Below are 14637 nucleotides of genomic sequence, written 5' to 3'. Positions count from 1 at the left end.
TATATATATATATATGCTCGTTCAAAGTAGGGACTTGTGCGAACTCATTTGGAATTTTAACCCATTCGACCCCAAATTACTTATTATAAGACTTATACACTTAAACACCATATCCAGTTCATTTATATCATATTAATAGCATATAAAATATTATAATTAGCTGCATGGCACAACGAAATCACAAATTACTTAGCAAAATTTTCCGGGGCCTTACAGATAAACACGATCTACCACAATAGAATCACCCACCGGTGTAGACACATATATAGGAGTACTCAAGGAATCACAAGGCACAACCAGATAAGGGGCAAAATAAGATGAGACATAAGAATATGTGGACCCTGGATCAAATAGAACTGAGGCATCTCTAGTGCACACTGAACCGTACCTGTGATAACTGCATCGGAGGCCTCAGCCTCAGGTCTGCCTGGCATAGCATAACATCGGGGCTGGGCCCCACCACTCTGAACTGCATCCCTAGGACGACCTCCTGCTGGCTGGCCTCCACCTCTAGATGCCTGGCCTCCACCTCTAGCGGCCTGGCCTCCACCTCTAACACCTCTACCCTTACCCCTAGCTGGCTGAGCGGGTGGTGGAACACCCGGTGCTGGGACCATTGCACGAGAACCCTGTTGCTGAGAACTTCTCGAGGCTTGAGGGAAAAACCTAGCAATATTCCTTGTATCACCACAAGTATAGCAAGACTTGGGCTGCTGAGACTGCTGACCCTGAAACTGACCGTGACGGCCTGGATAACCACCTTGAAAACTCTGGAGCGGAGGTGCACTCATAGGAGCTAGTGGTGCACTGTAGGGCAACTGATCAGAATACTACATATGAGAACCACAGCCACCTGAAGCACCGTGAGAAACCTGAAGTGATGACTGAAAGCGCCTAGGAGGATGGCCTCTACCAAAAGAATCCCTGCCTCCAAACGAGGCTCCACTGAATCTTCCGTAATGACGAGGCCTCTTATCGGACCCCTGACCGCTCCCATGAGCCAAAACCATCTCAACTCTCCTGGCCACATTGGCCGCAACCTGAAAAGAAATCTCGCTACCTGTCTCCTTAGCCATCTGCAGTCTAATAGGCTGAGCGAGTCCCTCAATAAACCTCCTCATCTCTCTCTCGGTGGGGAGTATCAGAAGAGCATGATGAGCCAAATCAATAAACCTCATCTCTTACTTCTTTCACTTTTAATCCATTAACAGTTATAACTTGACATTTATAAACACCGGAAATTAATAGAGCGGAAGAATGAAAATTTAACAATTTAGCTAATAAAAATATGAATCCATAACATAAACTACCCAAAACTGGTGTCAGAACCTCACGGGCTATCTAAGAAAACTACAAATAAAGTCTGAACAAGAAAGTACATGTCTATCTCTGAAGTAAAGAACAGATGAAAACTAGATAGGGAGGGGACGCCAAGGCCTGCGGACGCCTGCAGGACTACCTCGGGTCTCCTGAGGGACTGAAGGCAGCAACCCCAAGCTAAGCTCCGTATACTCCTGTACCGGGATCTGCACAAAAGAGTGCAGAGTGTAGTATCAGCACAACTGACCCCATGTGATGGTAAGTGTCGAGCCTAACCTCGGTGAAGTAGTGACAAGGCTAGGACACAACAACCAATAACCTGCAACTAAACAGTATCTAACAGAATAATAGTAATAAAAGTAATTCAGAAGTAATGGGGAAAGGGTAACATGCTATAGGGAAGAAACCAACATAATGAATCACAGTAATAATGGAATAAAACAATCAAGGTACTTGAACCAAAGCAGCAAGAAGTCAAAATAAACAGGCAATAAGTGCACGACATCACCCTTCGTGCTTTTACTCTTAAACCTCACCAATGCAATCAAATAATGAAAATGTCCATGTCATCACCCTTCGTGATTTATCTCTCTTCCTCACCATATAAGTATTTGAAATGTGCATGGCATCACCCTTTGTGCTTTATCTCTCTTCCTCACCATATGCATCAATATCAATAAAACTGTACACGGCATCACCCTTCGTGCTTTATCACTCTTTTCTCACCAAATGCATAAATATGAATGTGCACGACATCACCCTTCGTACTTTATCACTCTTTCCTCACCCAAACAATAGCAACAACAATATCCCGGCAAGGGAATAAACAACAAGAATAAACACATCCCGGCAAGGGAATCAACAGTAAGAAGTAAGTACGTCCCGGCAAGGGAATCCGCTATAACCAAACTTGTACCAACACTTATCTTCAAAATCAAAACCTCAACTGGAGCCAATGCTCAACAATAAACAAATACCACCAGTTAATCATAGGTCTTGCTCAATACGGAGAATCAACAATTTAGGTAATATTAGTACTCATTAAGAAATACAACAATTACAATTTATGACTCACGGGCATGCTTGACACCGACGTATAGATACTCGTCACTACACCTATACGTCGTATACTACACTAGCACATAGCAAATAAGGCGCAATATCTATTCCCTCAAGCTAAGGTTAGACCAAACACTTACCTCGAACTTCTACGACCAACTCAAGCCTCAAACACCGCTTTTCCTTTAAAATTCGCCTCCAAATTACTTGTATCTAGTCCAAATCAATTCAACAACATCAATAAATGCTAAAGAATTCATACCCAATGCTTACGTATAGGTTTTCTATCATTTTCCCCCAAAAGTCAAAAATCGACCCCGGGCCCGCTTGGTCAAAACCTGAGGTTCGAACCAAAACCCGATTACCCATTCACCCACGAGCCCAAATATGCAATTAGTTTTGAAATCCGACCCAAAACAAGGTCTAAATTCCACTTATTCAAAAAGCCCTAACTCTACCCAAATTCCTTATTTCTACCATAAAAACCCTAGATTTTTGGATGAAGATTGATGAACTGCAATGGGAAATCGAAAGAAAAAGGTTTAGAATCATATACCAATGCTTTAGGGAAGAACTTGTCTCTTGAAAATCGCCTCAATGCTCTCTAGTTTTGAAAATATGAAGTAAATGGGTTCTGCCCGTTTTAGCTACTGTTTTAAAAATTACTGGACAGGCCTTCATCGCTTTCGCGATGGGCCTGTTGCGTTCGCGATGGATCAGGCCCAGATAGCCATTGCGTTCGCGTTCAAAGGCTCGCATTCCCGGAGCTTCAGCTCCTCAAGCCTTCGCGTTCACGGTCAGGTGGCCGCGTTCGCGTAGAACAATTTGAAATCCCTCCTCCAGGCCACTAACCCTACGTATTCGTGAGAGCCTGAACGCGTTCGCGAAGGGTGACTCCTCCTACAGCTTCGCGTTCGCGTCCTAAGCTCCGCGTTCGCGAAGAACAAACTGGCACCTAAGGAAACTTGCCATACGCGTTCGCTAGTGAAGTCACGCGAATGCGAAGAACAAAATCTCTGTGCACCTGAGACAGCAAACCTGCAACTTTTCTACGTGTAAAAATATCCCGAAACCTATCCCAAACTCACCCGAGCCCTCGGAGCTCCAAACCAAACATGCATATTAACTCAAAAACATCATATGGACTTACTCGTGCGATCAAATCGCCAAATTAACACCTTTAACAACGAACTTAGCATCAAAATCAAAGAAAAATCTCATGAACTCTTAAGTTCACGTCATATCAAGTCCGTTTCTTACCAAATTTTACAGGCTCAACCTAAATACCATATAAGACCTATACCGGGCTCCGGAACCAAGATACGGGCCCGATACCATCAATTTCAAATACATTCAAATTTCCAAAAACTCTTAAAATCTCAGTTAAACAATTTTCTTCAAAAATTCATTTTTCGGGCTTGGTACCTCGGAATTCGATTCCAGGCATATGCCCAAGTCCCATATTTTTCTACGGACCCTCCGGGATCGTCAAATCACGGGTCCGGATCCTTTTACCCAAAATATTGACCGAAGTCAACTTAAATTTAATTTTAAAGGCCAAATTAGCATTTTCATCAAATTTTTACATAAAAGTATTCCGGATATATGCCTGTACCGCGCACGCAAATCGAGTTGAGATAAAAGGAGACTTTTAGGGCCTTAGAACACAGAATTGACAGAAAAATCAAGTGATGACCCTTTGGGTCGTCACAGTATGCACCCTACATAGTGAGCGTAGATGATTATATATTCGGGATGGACTTCCCAGGGTATGGACTTCCCTTACTTATTTATATTCGTGATGAATTTCCCTGGACATGGATCCTGTCCGAATCATTATAATTTGGGGATAAATTTACCCTTGGGCTGGATTAGGCTTTATACGGTACTAAGTCACTTACTGTCAGTTGAGGTATATATATACGGGATGGAACTTCCCTGGGCTGGATGGGACATATATAGCACGGAGTGACCAAGTAATTTGTGATCGTGATTACACAAGGTTTTCCCCTGAGATGTCATATTCCTCATATCATTCAACATTGATCTATTTTACTTGTACGGAGTTAACTGTTGAAGTTGAAAGCATGTCTACATTTCTGTACTGTTATTTCTATACTGGACTGTACCTGCTGAGCTCGTCACTACTTTCAGCCCTAAGGTTAGTCTTGTTACTTATTGAGTTGGTTGTACTCATACAACACCCTGTACCTCGTGTGCATATGCAGGTGCTTCCGGACACGGTGACTGTTAGATCTCAGAATGTTATGAGTTGGAGACTATTAAGGTAGCTGCCTGGCGTCCATTGACCTTTACTCTCTTTCTTTCAGTTATTGTACTCTTCTATATTTTCAGACAGTGTTTTTATCAGTCAGACTTTATTATCATTTAGATGCTCATGTACTCAGTGACACCGGGTTTTGGGAGTGTAATTGTACCAGAAATTATGGGATTTTTTTTGTAAAAATCTAATTATTATGTTTTCAAACTTAAAAGAATTTGAAATTTATTGAGGTTATTGGCTTACCTAGTATCGAGATAGGCGCCATCACGACAAGTGAGATAGGCATTAACTAATGATTGTAACTATTAATTCCACAAATTAAAGCATGAACAAGGCTAAATAATGAACATCCAAACATAAACAAGCACTAAATCAAACACCCATACGGTTTACACACAAGGGTTAGGTCACAACCCTAGTAAAAATCTAGCTAATCATGCTTGAAATTGAAGAAATAGAATAAGAGATGCTAATTAAACTCATATTGCAAAATATAAATGATAGAATCTATGTTAAAATATCCCAAAATATGAAAAACTACTAAAGAAGGAAAGAGAAACGACTACTGTAGCTGCTGATGTCAAAAATTGACCTAAAAATGTGAAACTCGTCTATTTATACAGGGTTGGAAATTTCGGACAAAAATGCCCTTTTGGAGGTTCTGCGACCGCACAATTCCATGTGCGGTCCGCACAATTCCATGTGCGGTCCGCACAATTCTTCACTTGTCAGGAATCTAAAAGTTCCGACCGCATAATTCTTATCTGCGGCCGCATGGCCCTCTTTCTGCGGTCCGCAGATTTATAACTGCGGCCGCTTCTTGCTCTTCTGCATTCCGCACTTTTATATCTGCGGCCGCATATCATTTCTTCTGCGGCGGCACAATCCTTGTGCGGTCCGCACTTTTCATGAACCTGGAATGCATACTCTCTGAACTTTGCTCTTGGCTCATCATTTTTGGTCGCACAATTTATGTGCGGACCGCAGTTTTCAACTTTTTATGCTGGCCTTTCCTTCATACTCTACGGCCGCAGATGATATTCTGCGGTCCGCATTTCTGAGCTTCTGTGCCTTTTGTGTCTTTGAATTCAGATTGCCCCTTCTTGAGTTGGAGTTCATCTCGGGAATTCGTCTTCCAATATTCCTGCAATTACGCACATTTCATCAGTTTGTGGGAACACAATTAACTGCTTTTAGACTAAAATAAAAGCTAAAAGGCACTAATAAGTAGTCAAAATCCCCACTTATCAACTCCCCCAAACATAAGTCTTTGCTTGTCCTCAAGCAAATAAAATAGTTCCCACCTCCAAAGTTAAAGGACATTATAGCCAGTCACATGTGAATTATTCACACATCAGTTGGGACCAACAATTAACCATTCCACTTCGAGCATCAAGGGTTGTCTTAGCTCATCAAGGACTTTCGCTCTATCTTGCAGGTCATTGTGGATCCCCAAATCTCTCCTCCTTTACTCTCCATTTGCCAAGCTCACATAATAATTTAGCACTCAATTAAAATTTTTGAAAGGTTCACTCGTCTCCCTCAAGAGAATGTCACAAGTACGGCTTCTGGTACCATAAGCTTGCTCCTCATGTAAATCACCACTAATGTAGCTCACTCGGCTCGAAATCAAGTAGGACTTATTTCGGGATGTAATGAAGGCTTTTGGATAAGGGATTGATACAATATGGATAAGTGGTTACACCTTCCTTAAGCACTCTATCTGTCAAATCTCGGCTCACATTTTACCGATTCCTTGAGGCACTTTCTTTTCTTCGGGGGACTAGAGAGACTTAACATCACTCTTTGTTGATCCTTTCATTCATTATTCTCCATGTTTGGGATCATTGCTTTCTTTGAATCCCTTCAACTCTTTCATTTATTCGCGTTTTGCATTCTTTTTTTGTTCTTTTTTTTCTTTTCCTTTCCTTCTCATTATTTCTTTTTCTCTTTTTGTGCCTTAATGCCTTTCTTCGATTTCCTCGTCTCTCCCTCAAACTTACATTTTAGCCAATTGTTTCACATGAATGTTATGGAAAGCTCGGGTGCCAAGAGAGGGTCACTATAGAACGGGTAAATGGTTGTATTATGATTTTCAAATGAGAAAGGCTAAATGCTCGAAGGGGTTGACTAGGGATGACATCATTGGTAGACATTAGAAAACTCAATCGGGCCAAGGAAAGCCTACAATCACTTCTCAAGCCAAGCAAAACTTACGATTTCGCCTTAAAACATATTCGGGGCAAGTTCTAGACCTTCCGCACAAGTACTCGGACTAGCAACAAAGCATCTCACCCCTCACGCAGCTAGATTGTTAAAGAGGATAGAGTTGAGGGCCCGCAACGACCACATTCAAGATTTTAGATCACTATGGTCCAATTAGACCACTCGATGGTATCAATGTCAACACAAGAGTCACAAAGTCACCAACTAGAGCTATTACCTTTTAAAAAACCTTGTCTCTAACCATAAACACGTAGCTAAATGTGCTGGTGCCAAATAAAGCATGTTTGACTTTTCGGGTTTGACTTCATCAAGTCTTTTTATTCATTATTATAACTATTACTACGTAGACACCAAAGACGGAATAAATCCCTTAAGAAGGTTATCACGCCGTCAATCGTTGGGAAGAGTCAACCGGTTCACACAAAAACTACCTTTGGAAAGAACCGTGGCATTAAGAAAACCAAAGGCTTATTGTCCACTAATACATAAAAAGAAGCTACTAAATCAAAAAAAGCTATTGAATTAAAAAGAAGCTACTAAATTAAACATTAACTAATAAAAAGAAGCTATAAAGCAAAATACTGAAATGAGAGAGGGAAAGAGAGAATATATACATCATGAGATAAAGAAGAGAATATGTACATAATAAAGAGAAAGAAGAAAATACTGTCTGTTATTACAAACCAAATGTCTTAGAATCATCCAAATAGCTCAAATAAACTCCACCTCCACCCCCACCCCCCCACCCCGATAAAAATAAGCATTGTCACCAATGCTTAACAAAATAAGAGTAAGGAAGGGTAAGAGTGAAGAAGACTCCCTATGTGGCCATGGACATCTCTGTGTCCACAACAACGTCACTGCCCTCAGTCTCCTCTAACTGGATCTCATCATCCTCGACTCTAGGAGTAGCTGGGTTGGTGAACATCTGGCGCACCATCTCGATAGTTTCGGTAGCCAGGTCTAGCTCCTCAGACTGGCCAACTGGTGCCAATGGAGTCAATGGTGCTGCTGGATCTACTGGTGCTAGTAGATCTGACTCCATCAGCATGTCAGCTATTGTTATCTTGGTCATCACTGCGCAGCTTGTCAACTGATTTCTTGGACGCCTGGGATTTCCTCATTTTCCAGCTCCTCAATCACTGATCCATGCTCTACCAGGGTGTTCATTATGGTGGTTTGGTTCTCTAGGAGCTTCTTCAATGTCTCCTTTGTTGTCGGAAGAATCTGGGGTGCCAGAGTGGATTAATGCACTACAACAGTACTGGATATGTTAGATAACTTTGCAGTGGCTGTTCGCATCCAGTTGTTGCGGCTTGCCAATGTCTGGGAGACTCGCAGTGCAGAGAGTGGAGCAGTAGGCATAGGCACCGGCTTCAAAGCCGAAGTGGAAGGCACTGATGCTGAAGGTGGGGGCATGGTAGCTGCACTGGCCGAAGGCTCTGCTGAAGTGGATGGCATATCAGATGTCTCTGTAGGTACCACCGATGGCTCATCAGACTGGCCGATGATGATAGATGGGTGACCTTTTCTCATAGGGCTGTGTGCATCCATCAAAGAATACCATGAGAAGCGCTTCTTGGCTCGAACCTTTGTGTTAAAATCCTTCGGCTCCACCCGTGCATCCGTAAGGTACTCAGTGATGGTGTTGGGATATGGGTAGGAGGTATCAGCTTTCCTGGCAACCACAGACATGTTGGCCGACATCACGACACTTACATTGATCGGGTACCCGGCCATAATAGAGGCGACTAGAACTACCCGCCGGATAGGGAGGTTTGTGTCATTCCGGCACGGGTCTAGTCTGCTGCATACAAAGGTCTGCCATCCCTTCGCCTCAATGTTTAGGGTGTTCCTTTGAATATGAACCCCTGCTGTGATCCATGGTGGCGGTGGCCCCGGGGCTGCAAGAATCTCAGCTAGCCATGGGCGTGCTACATCTCCCATTGCTAGCTTTTCCAAGTACTTCACAGGCTCATTGCCTCAAATACCAAGTAGGTGTTCAGTGTGTTCTGGTCAAATCTCACCTTCAGATTCGTCACTTTGGTCACTGATGTGTGGCTATAATTCATGGGTTAGCACATTATGTGCCTTGCGTTTTACATGCTTTAATGATAAATTACACTTTTTTAGCGCAATGGAGTCTATTTTATGTGTAGGTGCATTAGAAATGAAAGTAGAGCTAAAGGGATGCTTAAACATCGAAAGTGCGCTCGAGAATGGTTAAATAGAGAAGCCGGGCAAAAGCCAGCTCGACCAGGCTTTAGCCTGGCGAGGCCAACTTAAAGCCAGGCCCAACCAGGCGTTAGCCTAGCGACGCCAGCTTAAAGCTAGGCCCAACCAGGCGTTAGCCTAGCGACGACAGCTTAAAGACAGGCCTAGCCAAGCGTTAGCCTGGCAACGCCAGCTAAAAGCCAGGTTGAGGCTGGCATTAGCCTGGCAACACCAGGCCTAAGGCTAGGTCCAATTCGAGTTTTGAAGGCTTAAATCGTTTCTCGGCTTGACTAGGAGTTGACCTACACGTTTAGGGCTTGTCCCAAAACGTATATATAGACCCAAAAACATCACTTTGAAGGACTTTTGCAACCGGAGGCAAGAATAGCTCGTGGAACACTACTTGGGAACTCGATCATTGATTTCTACATCACTTTATCCTTGCTCTGTAATTTAATTATGCAAATTACTTTGGATATTATTACTATGAGTATGAGTAGCTAAACTCATAATCTAGGGTTTTGATGGAACCTGTTAAAGGATAATTTTCTCGTTACGTTAATATAGAATATTCTCTCTATTTACTCAACTATATTCTTAATGTTGTTGATTGAAAGGCCCTCAATTAACTGTTCCTATTTAGTGTGCATTACTCGGGAGAGATTGCATATTTAGGTAGTTGTTGAACAACATCATTCCTAACGTATATGAGGGATCAATACAAAGGGTTTGAACGTGGGATTAGGGATAACGAAACCTTGGGTGCGATCTAAGTGAGCTGTACTTAAGGCGAGATAGCGTAATTCGGGAGAATATGTCTAGTATATTATTGTAATTATTCGGGAGAGAATTACGACAGTAGGAGTGCTCATGATCGATAGATAAGACTTAGGCAAATTTATAGCAAACATAGTGGAAAGGATTCCGACAATAGGGGAAATCAGAACCTTAGATCATTCCAATTCTTGTCGACAACCCGTTAGTAGTTAGTTCTTAATTATTGCATTTTCATTACGTAATATTTAGTTAGTAAACATCCATCCTATTACTTAAATATCTCCGAAGATTGAATACATGAATTTGTGTAAGTCCAATAGCTATGATTGATAGGTTAATTCCCTGTGGGATTCGACTCCGGACTTATTAACCGGAATATATTTGCAGCGACCGCTTTGTCCGCTTTATAAGGCATAGTTGGGTGTGATCAAATTTTGGCGTCGTTGCTGGGGAATTAACGGTGTTATTAATTGCAGTTAAAAGAAGTGCAAAAATTCTTAGTATAGTCAATTTTTTTCAATTTAAATTTAATACATTGAAATTCTAATGTTTGTAGTCTTTGGTATTACAGGTGCATGCCTAGAAACTCCTCAAGAACTGGTGAATTGTTTGAATCATTATCAGATCTCGAGAAAGTTTTCAAGGCATTAAATCGTGCAAACAAGAAAGGCAAACAACAATAGAACTCAACAAGACAAATTGAACCAGACATGGGAGACGAAGTAAACAACAGAAATAATGGGAATGAACCAAACAATCAGGGTGTGGTGCCGCTTGTGCCAGAAGCAGCATTGTACGATTGGGCACAACCCACCGGTGACAACTTAGCAACTGCAATTGTAGTCCCTCAGATACAAGCAGAATCATTCCAAATCACAAATAACATGCTACATTTGTTGCAAAACAAGGGACTGTTCTCAAGGTCATACGTTAAAGATCCTCAGCAGCATCTGAAGAATTTCCTATCGATCTGTGCCACGCAAAGGCAACATAACGTGACAACAGAAGCAATACAACTGTTGTTGTTTCCATTCTCAGTGACGGGAGCGGCTCAGACTTGGCTTAATTCACTCCCCATAAACTCCATCACTACTTGGGAGGAATTAGTCAAGCAATTTGTGAACAAATTTCACCCACCCAATAAGACTGCTCAAGAAATTGATGAGATATTGAGCTTCAGACTGAAACCAACAGAGACATCACAAGAAACATGGGAGAAGTTCAAGGGTCTGCTGGTTACGTGTCCACATCATGGTATTCCGGAGCAAATGTTGGTGCAGAGGTTTTACATGGGTTTGGCAGATAACTTGAAGGCCAATGTTGATGCTTTAGGAGGTGGAGCATTTTTGAGCAAAACATTTAGAGAAAGCAAGATCCTACTGGACAAGATGGCACAAAACTGAGTATGGATGACAAGAAACGCTCCAATCACTCCTATGGTTCACTCAGTGGCTTTAGACCCAACTAACTCCATAGCTGAAAATATGTCACGCCCCGAACCTGGGCCTGGACGTAACACGGCACTCGGTGCCTGACTACATGTGACCGAGCGAACCAATTGGCTGGCTGAATCAACATGTGATATCATAACATACAGAATACGGAAGATAAACTAAAACATGCTGATATACTAAAAGTCTGGATGATATAAATCAAAGTGCGGAAATACTAATACAATTTTGGAACATATTTGTAGCCAACATGGCTTAACATGAAAAGTCTGAGACTCTGTCTATCTGTTACTCTAGTCTATGAAGCCTCTATTGAAGTACTGAAAACACTGTATATCTGTAAACATTTGAAAGACTATAAAGTAATGATAATGCCCCGAAAGAACTGGGGATCACCAAATAGCTGGTACGAGAATCCTAGCACTCTGGATCGTCAACCTGTAAATCATTACCTGCATCGTGAGATGCAGGCCCCGGGCAAAAGGGACGTCAGTACATTTGAATTGTATTGGTATGTAAAGCAACTGAAAGAAAGAATTATAAATGCTGAAACTAAAACTAAGCTGGTAACTGAGAATTGATAATTGATAACTGAAATGTTAACTACTGAAACTGAAACTGAAGTGATAACTGAAAAGATAACTGATAACTGATAACTGAACTAATAGCTGAAAAGATAACTGATAACTGAACTGATAGCTGAAAAGATAACTGATAACTGATAACTGATAATTGAACTGATAACTGAAAAGATAACTGATAACTGATAACTGAACTGATAAATGAAAAGATAATTGATAACTGATAACTGAACTGAATAAAGGAAGTAAGGATATGAATACTCTCTCTTCTGAATGATGAACAACCTGTTTATCTGAATATTAAACTGCGGCCTCAGGCCCAATAAATATATGTGCACAAACTGCAGCCTCGGGCCCAAGTATACGTATACATAACTGCGACCTCAGGCCCAAAATGCATAAAGCATAAACTGTGGCCTCAGGCCCAAAGATGCATAAAGCATTAGCTGCGGCCTCAAGCCCAAATATAGGTGTTCAACATTCAGGGATTTAAAATCAGGAACTGATACTCATACTGCAATATATAATACCGGAATATTGAATAGGACTAGAATGAGACATGTATTCTTGAACTGGTTATGAACACTGAACTTCAAATGTTTATGACATGCTGAGTAAGCTATACTGAGACTTAGGGACATCAAGCCCAAGTCTATATTGAATACGAACTGAGCTCACAACGTTCAGAATGAAAGTCATGAATGAGTTATGAAACTAGAGTATAGAAGTTCTACAACTATTCAAGGGACTAGGCCTTAACTATATTTCTGAGGCAATTGATACGTCATAAAAGAAACGTAATGTAGGGAGAATCATTAACATTCCCAAACATAGAGAGTTAGCCTCACATACCTTAACTTCCTTCTCTTGAGCATAATACAACATTCGCCAACCCTTTCAACTTTAATATATATCAATACAATTCAAAGGGATTCCAAATTAGCAACAATATCCATTTTTTGGTCACTTAGCATTTTATCAAACACTTGGTGAGTATAAAGCTTCATAATCCCTATTTATGGTGTTTCTACACCCAATAACCGATTCTCTTGCTCTTGGATAAATTCTAAAGTCTTAAATGGTTATAATCAATATTATTCTTCATCACCCATAAGGTAATCAACACCCTTAACCAATAAAGTTCCATTAAATAAACATCTTTCAATCTCTATAATAGTTGTGTATTTATATTAGAAACTTATGGCTTCTAATCACCACACCAAGAGTTCCAATACTTAATTCACACTCATATACCCATAATAAATTCATACATGTAAGTCTAAGGGTGTAGGATTACCTTTTGGAAGAAATCTTGCAAAATCCTCCTTTGAGTTCTTGAAGGAATTTCTTGAAGATCTATGTGTTTTATGAGTAGATTTCATCAATACTAGTGTAAGAATGATGAAATTTCGCACCAAGTTAACGGAGATTGCTTACCTTGAAGATGGGAGGGGTTGAAGGTCTTGAGAGGGTGGGAGAAGACCCCAAAACTCGTCCAAAAGAAATAGGGAAAAATGAACCCTAAAATTGGCTTAAAAGAGCTGGGACTGGGGCGCGTCTACTCTAGCAAAGTGTCCTCGCTTCGCTGTCCATTGCATTCAAGGGAAGACAAAAATCCGCGTCTACTTTGGCGAAGCGAGCTCGCTTCGCTGTCCACCAAAATAACTGGGTGGTATGTCTTTAGTAATTTGGTCATAACTTCTTGTAGGAATGTCCAAATGACGAACGGTTTGAAGCGTTAGAAACTAACTCAAAGATCTTTCATTTGCTAGGTTGTGAATCACATAATACCTTATATAAATGTAGATATGCTCATCCAAAGTATAGTCTTGTGCGTGCTCATTTAGAATTTTAGTCTATCATGTAATTTTCCAACTTGGCTTAGACTTAGGTCTTTCCTTGAACCCCAAATCACTTATGATATGCCTCGTACGCTTATTATCATAACAAATTGATAACCATCACATTAATACTCATTTAGTGCATCCACAACTGATTCAAATTTACGGTGTGTTACAGAATATGGCCACTTTAGTGACACAAATGAGCATCCTCACCAAAAAGGTTGATGAATCAGGCTAGAAACAGCAGGAATACATAGTTGATGCAACTAATGAGGGCTTATGTACATCATGCATTAATCAACCATTTGTCTGCTCGTGAAGTGCGAAATGTGATAACCAACAATATCAGGAGAACATGAATTATGTCGCCAACTATGGGGGACAGAGGCAAGGTGGTCAAAATTGGGGTCAGTAGAATCAACAATATAGACCAGCTCCGCAGCAGTACAACAACAGGAACAATCTTGGGGCTATGTGACCACAGGGTCAAGTGGTGCCTTACTAAAGGCAACATGGTTACAACAAACAAAATCAGTAGCACGCTTATCAACAACCTTAACAGCAACAGACTGTGAGACACGAAGATGTGTTTGCTAAACTTGAGGGAATGATGCAACAAGTGATTGGGTCCACTGGAAAACTAACTGAAAGAGTAGACTCACATGAATCAACGATAAAGAATATTAAGATCCAATTAGGACAAATTTCGATGGCTTTAAATAATCGTCCCCACGGGATGTTACCTACAGACACACAAATCAATCCAAAAGAGCAGGGCCCAAAACAGCTTATGGTAGTGAGTGTACGAAATGGTAGAGACCTAGATTTGGAGCAAGAAATTGCTCATGAAAGCAGACCTACTGAGACACTGGTGCCAGTAC

Source organism: Nicotiana attenuata, unplaced genomic scaffold (genome assembly GCF_001879085.1).
Source record: "Nicotiana attenuata strain UT unplaced genomic scaffold, NIATTr2, whole genome shotgun sequence".
NCBI classification, from domain to species: domain Eukaryota; kingdom Viridiplantae; phylum Streptophyta; class Magnoliopsida; order Solanales; family Solanaceae; genus Nicotiana; species Nicotiana attenuata.
This window is presented reverse-complemented; position numbering follows the sequence as displayed.